The 12,633-nt window shown below is 41.8% G+C and overlaps 1 protein-coding gene across 4 annotated transcripts in view; it reads left to right on the top strand.

Annotated features, from left to right (window-relative positions):
- LOC109044113 (protein amalgam) overlaps positions 1-12,633 on the top strand; it is a 381,462-nt gene that overhangs the window by 285,064 nt on the left and 83,765 nt on the right. Inside the window, exon 1 of one of the 4 annotated variants that reach the window (XM_072302678.1) lies at positions 10,025-10,089. The exons of the other annotated variants lie outside the window; for them this stretch is intronic. The gene's annotated coding sequence lies outside the window, so the exon portion shown is untranslated. Of the gene's footprint in view, positions 1-10,024; positions 10,090-12,633 lie in introns of those variants that run through there. 4 annotated transcript variants of the gene reach the window in all.

Genomic DNA, 12,633 nt, shown 5'->3' with positions numbered 1-12,633 from the left:
CCATTTCGTGGGCATTGAATAACTGCAGCCCCTATGCTTATACTTCGTAAACTGTTAAAACATTTGGAGTGAAATTCTGTGCCAAAGTCTATACAACGCCCTATAACCATAGATGCAATGATACAGAGCGGAAGTTATATTTCTTAAGGAGTGATTTACATTCCTACGGAGTGGAATCTACTCTTTTTCTGCCGTGCTAAAGGAAAAACGCCGTATGAACTTTCGAGAGTTGCCCAATTTCCCTTGATAAAACATGTATTTTTGATGACATTCATGCATATTTTTTCTTGAAATTTTCAGGTATTTTCGATCTAATTGCGTACAAATTGTCTGAACATTTTGGGGGAAAAATATTCAAAATTTCACCCGTAAATTCAGTTTTTAGTGAAGGGAATCTGGCAGCATCTAAAGGTTCATACGGCGTTTTTTCTTAGCACGGCAGTTTTTCCTCGAGTGTCATACGCTTGTATAGTGCTAATTTCACTTCGCATTCATATCACTTGAGGTTTTTTGGCGCCTTACAAATTACAGCCTCGAATTTCTCTCCTCGATTTTTAACAGTGTAATGCACCTTGGCCGTTATTGCAACATTATGTCCTCAAATTAAATATTTCCGTGAGACGGACAAGGCGTCGAATTTGTGGGTACGCATGTGCGTTTTACAACAACAGCGTGCGTTTGGAGTTCAAAAGAGAGAGTAAAATATGCGTGCAACGATCCACGGTGGATTCAAATATTAATCAGTCTCGATTGCAGTCGCGAGGCGTGAACGATCAATTATCGATATTTCACCATTTGAAGCTGTGGTACAGAATCGAATACTAAGGCGAACACATTGTCTATCGATTCTTTTCCATAGGTTTAAATGGCAGATCGATCGATATGTCGAATTGCACGCCACGCCACTGTTCGGTTGAGTAATTTTCTCGCGTCGAGGATAAAAATGAGAACGGCCTACCGCAACCAAAACGATCAGAAATCTTCGCTTACATCAAGAGATATTACAGATATTGAGCTGCTTCACCGTTGGTCTGGAAAAACCAAGAAAACTTAATGGTCCCGGCGTTCGCGGTTTTCTTTCAGATGAAAACTTAGTCGATGCTCTGTTTTTCTCGGAAGGCTTAGTTTAATTTCCAAGTTGCCAGACTGAAGTTTGAAATGATTTTATGTTGCGGAGAATGAACGAACTTCTGCAGGTTTTTTTCCCTGTCGTTTTTCCCATCATCGTCGCGTCCACAAAATGTAGCACAAAATAAATTAAAATAAAAAATGCGACCACGCGCCTCAAATTATTTGTTTCTCGAGATTAGTTACTTATTTTTTCAAAAACACGGATCGATAAAAACTCCAAATGATGAATTTAGGACCTGTGCAATACAGGTCCTCTGAGTTATCGGCTGTATCTCCGTTGGTAAAGATCGCGGCCGTTCGCGGGGTGTGAACTGCGATATATCGATTGTTATGCCATTTAAACCTATGGTAAAGAATCGATCATTAAGGTGTCCGCTGCGAACACCCTGTCTATCGATCCTTTTCCATAGGTTTAAATGGCATAACAATCGATATATCGCAAAGCACGCCACGCCACTGGTGTCGCCTAGCGCCTCATGTCAGAAATCATTTTACATTTGGAATGATATGAATCTGTTGGCCGCCTGTCTGTGCTTTTTGAGAAACAGTTGCCAACCCGGTCAAGAATATTGTGTCTCAAGAAGTAATAATTGAGTATTCTTCATTCCATCAGTCTAAAAGTAACGGCAGTTCGTAGTTTGGTTTTGTCGCTTTTTCTGAAATTGATTGGCATTCTGAGTTTTTAGTCGCCTAATTATTTCCTCTAGTTTATTTCTCATCAGACTCAAAAGTATCGGGCTGGCAATATTGCAGTTGTTATGATCCAGTGACATCGTTTAGGTTCTAATTTTAAGAAGTGTTAACAGCGTTGGCATTGAATTTACGGGCTGTCGTCGAGTCTGTTTCTTTCTTATCAGATGTGTTTGGATCATTTAAGCGGTTGTTGGTTCCCAATCTCTGATATTAAAGTTCTTACGTAATATCCTTGTACATATTTTCATTTGTAGAGGATGAAATTTTTCTTCTTTTTTATGGGAACGTTCACAAAGGATTGTCCGAAGGGTGCCCCGATTTCTTAAACACCAATTGATCATTCACTCTGCTTTGTTCAAAGTAATCATCAGTTGCAATTTTCCTGATAATTATGGAAATCTTGTTGGTTGGTGGGATATTGGAATGGATATCCTTACTGAGACCGCCTGCAGCATGCCCCACGCTATTGCACTGCACGCCCCTGTTATCGTCGGAAAGTAAAAGCGACTGCTCTTTGTAGAGCGCTGACATCAAAGAAACTAGGCGATTTCAAAGGGATAATGTTCTACGAGGTTGCCATGTACACTCGTTCACTGTCATCAAGAAGCGTGCTTCACTAATCATCCCGAAGTACGTTGCAAACAAAATCGCAAAAAATTGATGAAAAGTAAGGGATCTCCGGAAACATTTCGTAGAAAGTTTATAAAATTGAGGGATAACGCATTAACGCCGCATCATTCACACGTCACCAAATTTTCTTGAATGAAATATTTGGTTTTGAGACAATTTTGAATATTTTGCGATAAAATTTCGGTTACTTTTCACTAAATTACGAATCAAACTATCTGAAAAAGTTAAGTTATAAATCTACCAAAAAGTTTACATTTCATTTTGGGAAGTATGGCAGTGTTCGAATTTACGCTTTAAGTTTTCTTAAGCTCGGCTGTGAAGTATTCATTCCACCCCGGAACCCTGGACCCTGGCTTGTCCCTTCGACCTGGAGCGAACTCAAACCAACATTGTCCAGCGCACCAACGTGTGATATTGCGCCCTCGGATACAAGGGCTTCAGCTCTACTTTGTACTTCATTGTACCTAAGAAAAACGCTTTACAACTTTTATAACGTTGCAAAGCATATCCTGGCAAAATAAGGAGGGAAAACGATTTTCAACCATTTAACCGTTGCAAAGTATATCCTGGTAATATGTAGAAAACTTGTAAAAATTTCTCTGTGAATTTTTTCCTAGAACTTCATTCCCATGAAGGTTGCTTGAAAGTCACATGTAAAACATTCGGAACCGCGTCCTAAGATTAAAATATTTTATCAAAGAAATTCGGCAACATTCGAATATTAATATGACGGTCCTCTTTCTGCATCGGAAAAGGGGTCGCAGGGACGCATGTCACTGACCTCAGGCACACCGGTCTCCTCCAAAGACCGCTGATTCCGGAGAAAAAAAAATGAAGACTCGAAAAGAAAGCGCGGATACGGGATCCATCAACCCACTCTTCCATGTGCGGGACGATTGCTTTTTGTTTGGATAAAATATCCTCTTTCAAAGCGCAACTACCTCCGCGGTGTTTTTTTGCGGCCGGGGTTCCATTAACATAATGCTAACGGCATAAGAGACGCTATTTACAAAACACCGGTCGCAAGGTGTCGACGGAATAAATTCGGGATCAACAATCGTAATTACATATTTATAAAACACGGACAATTTAACCCGCGATCAGTTTCATCGGGTCGTTTGGCCCCTGTGTCAGAATCGCTTATATCCCGTGTAAACTCTGCGCAAAGTCGAGGTTTTTGGAGTCGCGCTACGGCTTGGGAACAATTAGCATTTTTCTTCCCTGTCGTCTTCTCCGGTCTTTAGAGCCGGGAAATCTGAAACTCTTTCGATCCGACCCGGAGATGGAAGGTGAGGTCGCGGAGGTAGCTGATGGGGCGGTGTGCTCAGCGTGAGACGCTTAGGGACCTTTTCGATAACATTCTGCCGGAGTGAAACAGATTTTGTTCAAATCTAGTAACAATTATATGTTTTTTTAGCGCACTAAAAAATTACAATTTCATCAAACTATATTTTCGGTAATTTTTAGTAGTCATGTTGGTCTGAACTCGCGGGCCAACGTAAATTTCCTCTTACGACAATCTTAAGTGGCTAAGTTTCCATGAAAGATTTACCTGGAGTCCACTCGTGCACCAATCAACTGTCTATACAATCTCGAAATGATTGACTGACGCCCAACTGCAAAAGTCAATTCAATCATGACGCAAGTATATTATTCTGCCGTGCTAAGGGAAAACGCCGTATGAGCCTTCAGGCGTTGCCAAATTTCCTTCGATAAAATACGAATTTTTAAGGAAAATTTTGAATATTTTTCTCTCAATTTTTTAGAGGACGAAATTTGATCTGAAAAATGTGGAGATTTTGAGGAAAAATACTCATGATTTTCCTTAAAAATAAGTATTTTACAAGGGGAAATTTGGCAACTTCTGAAGGCTCGTACGGCGTTTTTCCCCAGCACGGCATTATTGCCGCCAGGTGGGCGAACCCGCGGTGGAGAAAAACGACTCCCGCTGCAGTCTCATCACATTTCTCATTTCCACCCACTCATTTTTCAGTTCATCTCCATCACGCAGCCATCCAGGTGATTAAGATGCTAAAAAGGGCAGCGTAAAAACAAAATAACCTTAATCGGGCGTCGCATGCTAGCGTCGAATTTTCTCGCGTGTCGGGTGCAACGAGCACGGTCACCAATTTTCCACGCAGCCCCCTCCTCACCGTCGAAAAACCGCGTAATCCCAGTCAAAAACGACTTGTAGTTAAGTGGTTCTCGGCTACATGTGTCTTTTTCTCGATGGAAACGCCACGGTTGCCATAGTATGCCGGAAAATCAGAATTTTCCCTCATAGAATTTAAAAGAGAGCACGTCAATTTTAACTTTTAAGACACAATCTGGCAATTTTGACGGACGCCACGGATCCTAGGAATGATGGTTGGAGCTTATGATTCATCAAATTGATCCCGCGTGGAAGTGGAGCGATTGCAGTGCGGGTGAAGGGTGGGGGTGGGGAGGGTGGCGGGAAATGCTTGCCGAGTGCATTGTTTAATCTTCCTGAAAAAGCCATGAAATTATTATTCACAATGGGCTGCCGCCGCCGCCGCCGCCGCCGCCGCCGCCGCCGCCGCCGCCACGAACGCGTCTCGCCCTCGGACGTCATAAACGTCACGTAACGTTGCCGTTTTACCTCTGCAGAGCTCTCGAAAATAGGTCAGCGTGGTTTTCCAACGACCGAAGAGTGGGGCAGCCGGGAAAGCGCGGAGAAAATTAATTTTCCTGGAAAAGTAATGGAATTCAAAGGGGACTAATCTCAAAGTTCTTGTTGTTGTTATTGTTGTTGTTGTTGTTGTTGTTGTTGTTGTTGTTGTTGTTCTTCTTCTTCTTCTTCTTCTTCTTCTTCTTCTTCTTCTTCTTCTTCTCCTTCTTCTTCTCTTGGTTTACTAGCTTATATTCCAGATGTGAAACCTACAGCCATCTAAACCTCAAAGTTATGGTATTTTGACGTTTTTCTCAGGCAAGGGTTGAAAATTTTAGTGATTCGCTACGTTAAGTACTTTCAGGGTATCTACAAGTCCGGAATTTTCGGAAAGCCCGGACTGATAGTACTGATTCATTAAGGGCGGTCCGGAAGTATCGAAAAAGTGCGGAAATTCCGCAAGAAGGTCCGAAATTTTTGTCATTTTTGTCGCAATTTAAGCGAGAAATTCAAATTTTTCGAATTTCTTCAAATGTAAGTACTGAAAAAGTACTGATGTTTGTCCAGCCTATTTTAGTAGACACCCTGACTTTAATGTTCAATCATTTTTCCTGCTTCTCGCGTGGATACGAGAAAAATTGAGGAGGGAAAAACACGAAGAAAAGACCTTCTAATAGATCAAACGTGGTTGATTGATGTGACCACGACTGAGCCAATAATAGAAGTTGAAGTTTGATGAGAGAGGAAGCTAGAAACTTCGCACCCCTTTCTCGTTCACAGCGGAATATTTGCTCAGGATCGAAACCCCTCTTGTCCCAACAGCGCCGGAGCCATTCACCAGGAGCGTAACATGATACCGCTGCGCTAAGGAAAAACATCATATAAACATCTGGACGTTGCCAAATTTTCTCCTCATGAAATACCTATTTTCCAGGAAAGTTATGACAATTTTTTTTAAAAATGTCAGATCTTTTAGTGTGAATTCCAAATGAAGTACTTCGAGATATCGAGCAAAAAACATTTAAAAACTTCCTAGATTATTCATATTTTATCGATGGAAATTTGTCACCACCATGAAGCACATTCGGCGTTTTGCCACAGCAGGGCACAATGCTGCCCTGCTAAGGTAAAACGCCGTATGAACATTCGGGAGTTGCCAAATTTCCTTCGATAAAATGTTCATTCTTGAGGAAATTTATGAATATTTTCCCTTGAAATTTTCAGGAACTCTAGGTGAAATTGCATACAAAATTATCCGAAAAATCGAAAGGAAAATATTCATAATTTCACCAGGAAATTCGTGTTTTATCAAAGGAAATTTGGCAACGCCTGGAGGCTCTTACGGCGGTCTTCCTTAGCACGGTAGAATAGGTAAGCGCGAGCCCTGGCAGGGGTCACGGAGGTCGGGGTCAGCCCGTTTGGAGGGTTGTCTGGTGGCGATAACTGGACATATTTATGCTAAAAGGATCTATGTCACACGCAACCCCTTTGCACATAATTTGTTTTACTACAAATACGTCCAAGTGGAGGCGACTCCTGTATTAAGCAAAGCACCGATGCGCAAAATGATGGCGTCCGCCCCGGCCCGCGCGACCACTGGCCGGCGAGCCGCCCTCTCATCAGGGCCTTCCTGCATCGGATCGGAATTATTACGGTAATTGGCGCTGAATTAGCGTCGTTTATTGCCCGTCAAAGCGACTCCTCCGCGGTGGCAAATCTCGAGCGCCTCCCTCAACCCCCTCCGCGCGCGGAAAAACGTCCATCCGGTTATTTTATTACTATCATGAGGTGTACATTTGTGGGCGAGATGTAATGGAGCCTGGTTCCTTGCCCTCGTGTGTCCTGGATAGGGTCACGTGACTCGCGTGGAGAGTGAATTAGTTTCTGAAAAATACTGTGTATGAAGTAAAGCCTTCAGATGAAAAGTCTTCACTGGAAAGAAAAACACATTGGATCTAGAGTCCAGACTCTTAAAAACATCGACAAGAAAAAGTATTCTTGATTCAATCAGTATCTAGCTTAAATCAAGAACCAAGCCTCTTAATTTGAGCGGATTTCATTTTGATTCAAGCAAAAATCCGATTGAATCACGAGTATTTTTTCTTGTCAATGTTTTCAAGAGTCTGGACTAAAGATCCACTGTGTTTTTTTTTTCCAGTGTTGTCAATTTGCGATGCGACGACATATCTTCCTCCCAGATTTGTAGTTTAATATCAATGTTTGTACGTTTGCCTTTTTTTTCTTTCTTTTTTATTTTCTTTCGAAGGGAGGGGCGCGCTGGTTTCATTCTCCGTAAATTGGAAAAAAAATAACCTCGACGAACCAACTTTATCATTTCTCGGGTTGTTGAGGGAGCCATGTTTAGCAGCGATGAAATAACAAGCGCTGGAGACTTAAACGCGAAGTAGGAAAGTAGGGGATATGTTTAATGTTTGGTTGATGCTGAAATTAACAGTTAATACATGCATGGTTACACTCTTTATCCTAGGATATGTTGAATTCGAGCATATTCTAACTGAATATTCGACTTCAAGTATCAAATCTACTGAGAAAGCTAACATACGTCGAGCAAAACATTCGACTCTTCCTCCACTGTATGAGACACAATTTGTATCGCTTTGTGGGGACTTCACCCGTATGGTCTCATATAACTTACCTGCACAGATTATGAGTGGATTTCCTTTTGATTTAAGCTTAAATCTGATTGAATCAAGAGTCCTTTTTCTTGTCAATGTTTTCAAGAGTCTGGACTCCAGATCCAATGTGTTTTTTTTTTCCAGTGTGTGATTCGTCGGTTGGAGCGGAGCCCTCTCTGGGTATCCTTTTGTGACTCGCGTTCGGTAATGAACTAAGTGAAGGGAGAGTCTGGAGCAGGAGGAAGAAATCGAAGGCTCAGACGATGCAGTGCATCAGCTTGCATGGCTGCGCTGCATCTCAAGGCGCGGGCGCGGGTCTCAATAGACTCCGGTAACGGCAGATTAAAGATTAATAGGAAACCTGACACTGGATAAGAGACACCGGTTAGGCCAGTCCTCCAGCCTCCAATTTTCCATCATGAGGAGATTATATCATAATCAAGACTGCGCAAAATAAACTGCGAATCTTCCTCACAGCAGACTCAGGATCGCGTACCAGCAAAGCAGCCCGACTGAACTTTGAAATAAATCAGCAAAGCCAAAAGTGACAATGTTCTTTTGTAGACGAGACGGGTTGGTCTCTTAATTGAAAATCGATTGTCGCTCGCATGACTGTGTAAATTTATCAGTATCACTGAGGATTGTTAAAAGAGCAGCTATATTAATCACAGTTTAAAAAAACCACAAATTCCGTACCATTATGCTGCAAAATTATTTTATGCACAACGCCCTAGGCCTTTCAGCAATCAGTGCCGTAATCTGAGACGTTTCGAAACTTACATAAAGGAACGAAGAATTATCAAAAATTGTTGATCTTTTAGTTCTGTCTAGTTGCACATGTTTGTTGATCATTATGGTATTTTTTTAATCAAGTTTACTAACCTTACTGAGTTTACTTATTAAGTTACTTACTTAAGTTTACTTAAATGATTGATAATCGCACTGAGCGTCGAAAGGTGTTCAGCGTTGTAAATTCAGCCAATTTAAAGCATAGTGGCAGGAAATTGTTATTTGTTTTTAATTTCATTAGTAATTATCTGTTTCGAATTTAGGTTATACCTGTGATGGAATGACAAGTTCTTAAAAAGTTAGGCAAAACCTGTAAAAGTCAAGAACGTAACCAATCAATTGATGAATCAGATGCACTCCAACTATTTTCATCGGATCCCGACCGAAACCGATGGGTTAGGGAGGGTCGTCCTGGTCTGCAAGACTTGCCAACATCCTTGCAACCTTAGGCTTGCATTAATCATTTATGTGCCCGATAATTACGCTAGATGATAACTTTATTCACCCTCGCGTTAGGCAATCGATTATTCATTTGACAACGCCGCCATGCCCATCTGCAAAAGCCCCGCGTATCCCTAGCACCTTGCTCTTGATCAACGTTGCCTTTCACGTCGTAAAATTATTCTAAATCATATTGTTTTTAATCGAAAAATAGAACCTTTTCCCGTCATTTGTTGATCGCGCACAGCCTTGGAGTGCGAGGAACCCCCAATCCAATCTTAATCCTCTTCCAGTGGACATACAAATCGGTCGATGCTAAATCCTAACAAGTCTTTTTGTTGATGGTCCACAAAAGACACGAGAAGGCATGCGTGCCAGGGGTCATCAATAATTGGATTTTTTAGGTTTCAAGAGCGATTTATTTTATGCCCGTTGCGCCACCCATCCACCTTCGTATCGATTTACGTTCCTTCCAATTTATTTCGCCCTCCAATTGTTGAGTAAAAGCAGACCGATTTATGCATTCGATTACGCGGCCACTGATGTCTGGCGCTGATCATCCACCGTCTTCGAATTTCGTCTCGCGACTTCAATTGTTCCCTCCTGGGGGAGATTTTTTTATTTCGATTTTCTAGAGCTTCTCTGTTCATGTTACTCGATACATAGTAATTACATGCGGGGGTCAGAGGGAAATCCAGCTGGATGAAGACTTGGAGGGAAATTAAAGAGAAGTCCTGACTACCAGAAAGTTTGCAGAATTTTTAGATTATCTTTAGGTGATTTTGGTCAAAAATTATGATCGCCTTGAAACGAATTGAAGGCATATTATAGTGTATATAAACTCGTGTTCAAATTATTTCTCCGGGAAATGTGGTCAAGCAGGCTATACGTCTTAACAGTCGACAAGATTATCCGTTGTTTTGGTTAAAAAGTTTCGCTCTTCTTTACTTATGAGCCGTATGCGGGAGAGGATGACCCCAGTCATAAAAATTGAAATCCATAGCTTTCCTCTTTAAGTTCTATATCATCTCTTTCAAGTTCTATTCATTGATTGCCTTTTTTTTGTTTGTTTCAGGTATTAATACATTTTAAGTATCGCTGGGAACCATTCATGGTTGAGGAGACTCATATTTTCTTTTCGTGAGTTTCAGTTTCATTACGTCATTCAATGGTACATTTTAAATACACGAACGTGCACGTAAATTTTAGCACGTATGATGTTACATTGATAGGAAGTGAGTCAAAATGTGAGCTTGTTCCTCTAGCCTAATTTCGTCCTTCTTTTCACGAGAGAATGTAACAATATATGCAAATAAATGATCGATTATTGTTATTTCCCTATTTGAAGCTACGAAAAAGAAGCGATTCTTAAGGTGTTCCTTGCGAACCCCTTATTAATCGATCCTTTTCCACCGATTTAAATGGGGAAATATCGATAAGCAGTCATTTACACCTTGCCACTGCTATCAGTTTTTGATCATGTGGGCCGATGGAACCGAAGATGACCCCTGGAAAATTGAAACCATGAGAGAATTTTGATGATTCGACGTGATTTGAGTAGCTTTACCGAAAAATTCGGTCCAAAAGGGAAGATCCAAACGATCCAAAAATCGTCGTTCCCGCACGTGACGCCACTGAGAAGTGAATAAAAATGATACACTCCATTCCTCGGTCACCATTTTGAAGGCACTCGAATGAGTGGAGGGTGGAGGGCTTTGAAAAGGACCTCGTGACTCGGAATAAACCGAGAGGATGTGTTCCTCGGACGAAAAACAAAAGGACCCGGCAGATGATAAAAGAGCGAGAAGATGCCCGACACCTCGGGACCTCGGTGCCGCGCCGGTAAGACACGAGCGCAATTACAAGTACCCTCCAATCACACTCGCGGAGCCCCCGTTGACGAACCCACGGAAAAAGTACCCCACCGCACAGTGGATCCATTCGAGGAGCGGTCGGTCGAAATTGGGAAACTTTAAACGGTTGTAATTCTCTTTATCCAACACTTTGAGGTTTTAAGGTGATTCGACGGTTGCCATTTTTTATGTCGGAGTGACGTGTGATATATCGCTTCATTTCGTTCCATGATTTCAGTTACTCGTCATTTTTTCCAATTTTTGAAATCGCATTTTTGTTGTCATGAGACCAAAGAATTCATGTACCAAAATTTGACAAATAAATTCAACGAAATAAAGACAGGGTTTATTTGGAGGAAAAATATCGCATTCGATACTGATATCGAAACTGCACTCGAATGCGATATTTTTCCTCTGAAAAAACTCTGCCTTTAAAACGTTGAATTTCTTTTTCAAAGGTACATGAATTCTTTAGTCTTGTGACAACAGAAGTGCGATTTCAAAATTCGGAAAAAATGACAAGTAGCTGATATTATGGAAAGAATTGATGCGATATATCGCACGTCGCTCTGACACAAGAAATGGCAACCGTCGAATACCTTAAAAGTGGTTCCATTGGTTTTCTCGTCAAATTTTCTTCTGAAAGCACCCCTTGAAATTGAAAATGTGACGAAGTACACATAAAAATTTGCAGTTTTAGTCAAAAATGTCATATCATGTCCGATCTCTCTAAGTGACTCGATCCACTGTGCGCTGCGGCCGAATCACGCTAGATTCCCCCCAAATCTGACGTCACCGCGGGGCCCTTTTCACAGTCGTCACGGCTCGACGTGGCCCGGACAAAGACCGCAGACAATCGGGGGTTATTTGCCCGTGGAGAATCCGGGAACAACGCAACCCCGTCCGGGGGGATGGGGGCACGGTGGTGCACCGGAGGGAAGGGGGTTCCGGAGCTTGTTGTGACTTTCGGTAATTATGGGCCGTGTTTTCGACTTTCCAACCGGTACTTACCGGGTACACGGCCCGTGTGACAAATGCCTCGCGGTGCGGCTGCGGCGGTTCAAAGTCGAGACATGCTGTCGGCGATGTCTGAACATGCGTGGGAGGAGAGGTCCGTCGCCCAAGAGGCAGGGTTGCAATTTTTCATGAAAAAGGAAATCTTGAAATTTCATGGGAAATTATTTCAGGAAATTTCATGTGAAATATTTCTTGAAATTTCAGAAAAGTATAAGAAATATTGAAAAAGATCTTTCGAAATTAAATGCAAAAGTAAATGAAATGCGACTGGTTCTTGCTTTCTGGTGTTTTTTAGTGCGTGTTGCATACACAGTCCCTGAAAATATGTTACACATGTTTCGTATTTTTCACAACTTCGTGAAATTTCATGAAATATTTCACGTAAATTCTCGATTTTTCATATTTTTCATCTCATCCATGCAACCCTGCAAGAGAGGGGTATTTTCTTGTGGTGTCCTCTATAACTCAGGAAGGTCAGTCCTTTCCAGTGATAGCAAACTTTCATTTGATTCCCGCAAATAAACGTTTCCTAATAGATTTTGGAGGGTAAAGTTGTCATTTTCACGTTTCATCTAATATTTTCGAGAAATTTGCGGATAACGGCGATTTCAAAGTGACGCAACGGTAAGTTGGACTCTTCGCCTCCCTAAGAGTGTTAGGAATTTTATGAACGGCCCCTCATCAGAACGTGACTCGCTACAGCCTTTTTCCCGGGAGGACGGGGGTGAAGAATAAGAGGGTGGGATGAAGCGGTGCCATTGATATGGCAGTGTAATGACAGTCCCAACGGAGGAATTCACAGCTCCTCTCCCCG

Source organism: Bemisia tabaci, chromosome 7 (assembly GCF_918797505.1).
Source record: "Bemisia tabaci chromosome 7, PGI_BMITA_v3".
NCBI lineage: Eukaryota > Metazoa > Arthropoda > Insecta > Hemiptera > Aleyrodidae > Bemisia > Bemisia tabaci.
This window is presented reverse-complemented; position numbering and strand designations above follow the sequence as displayed.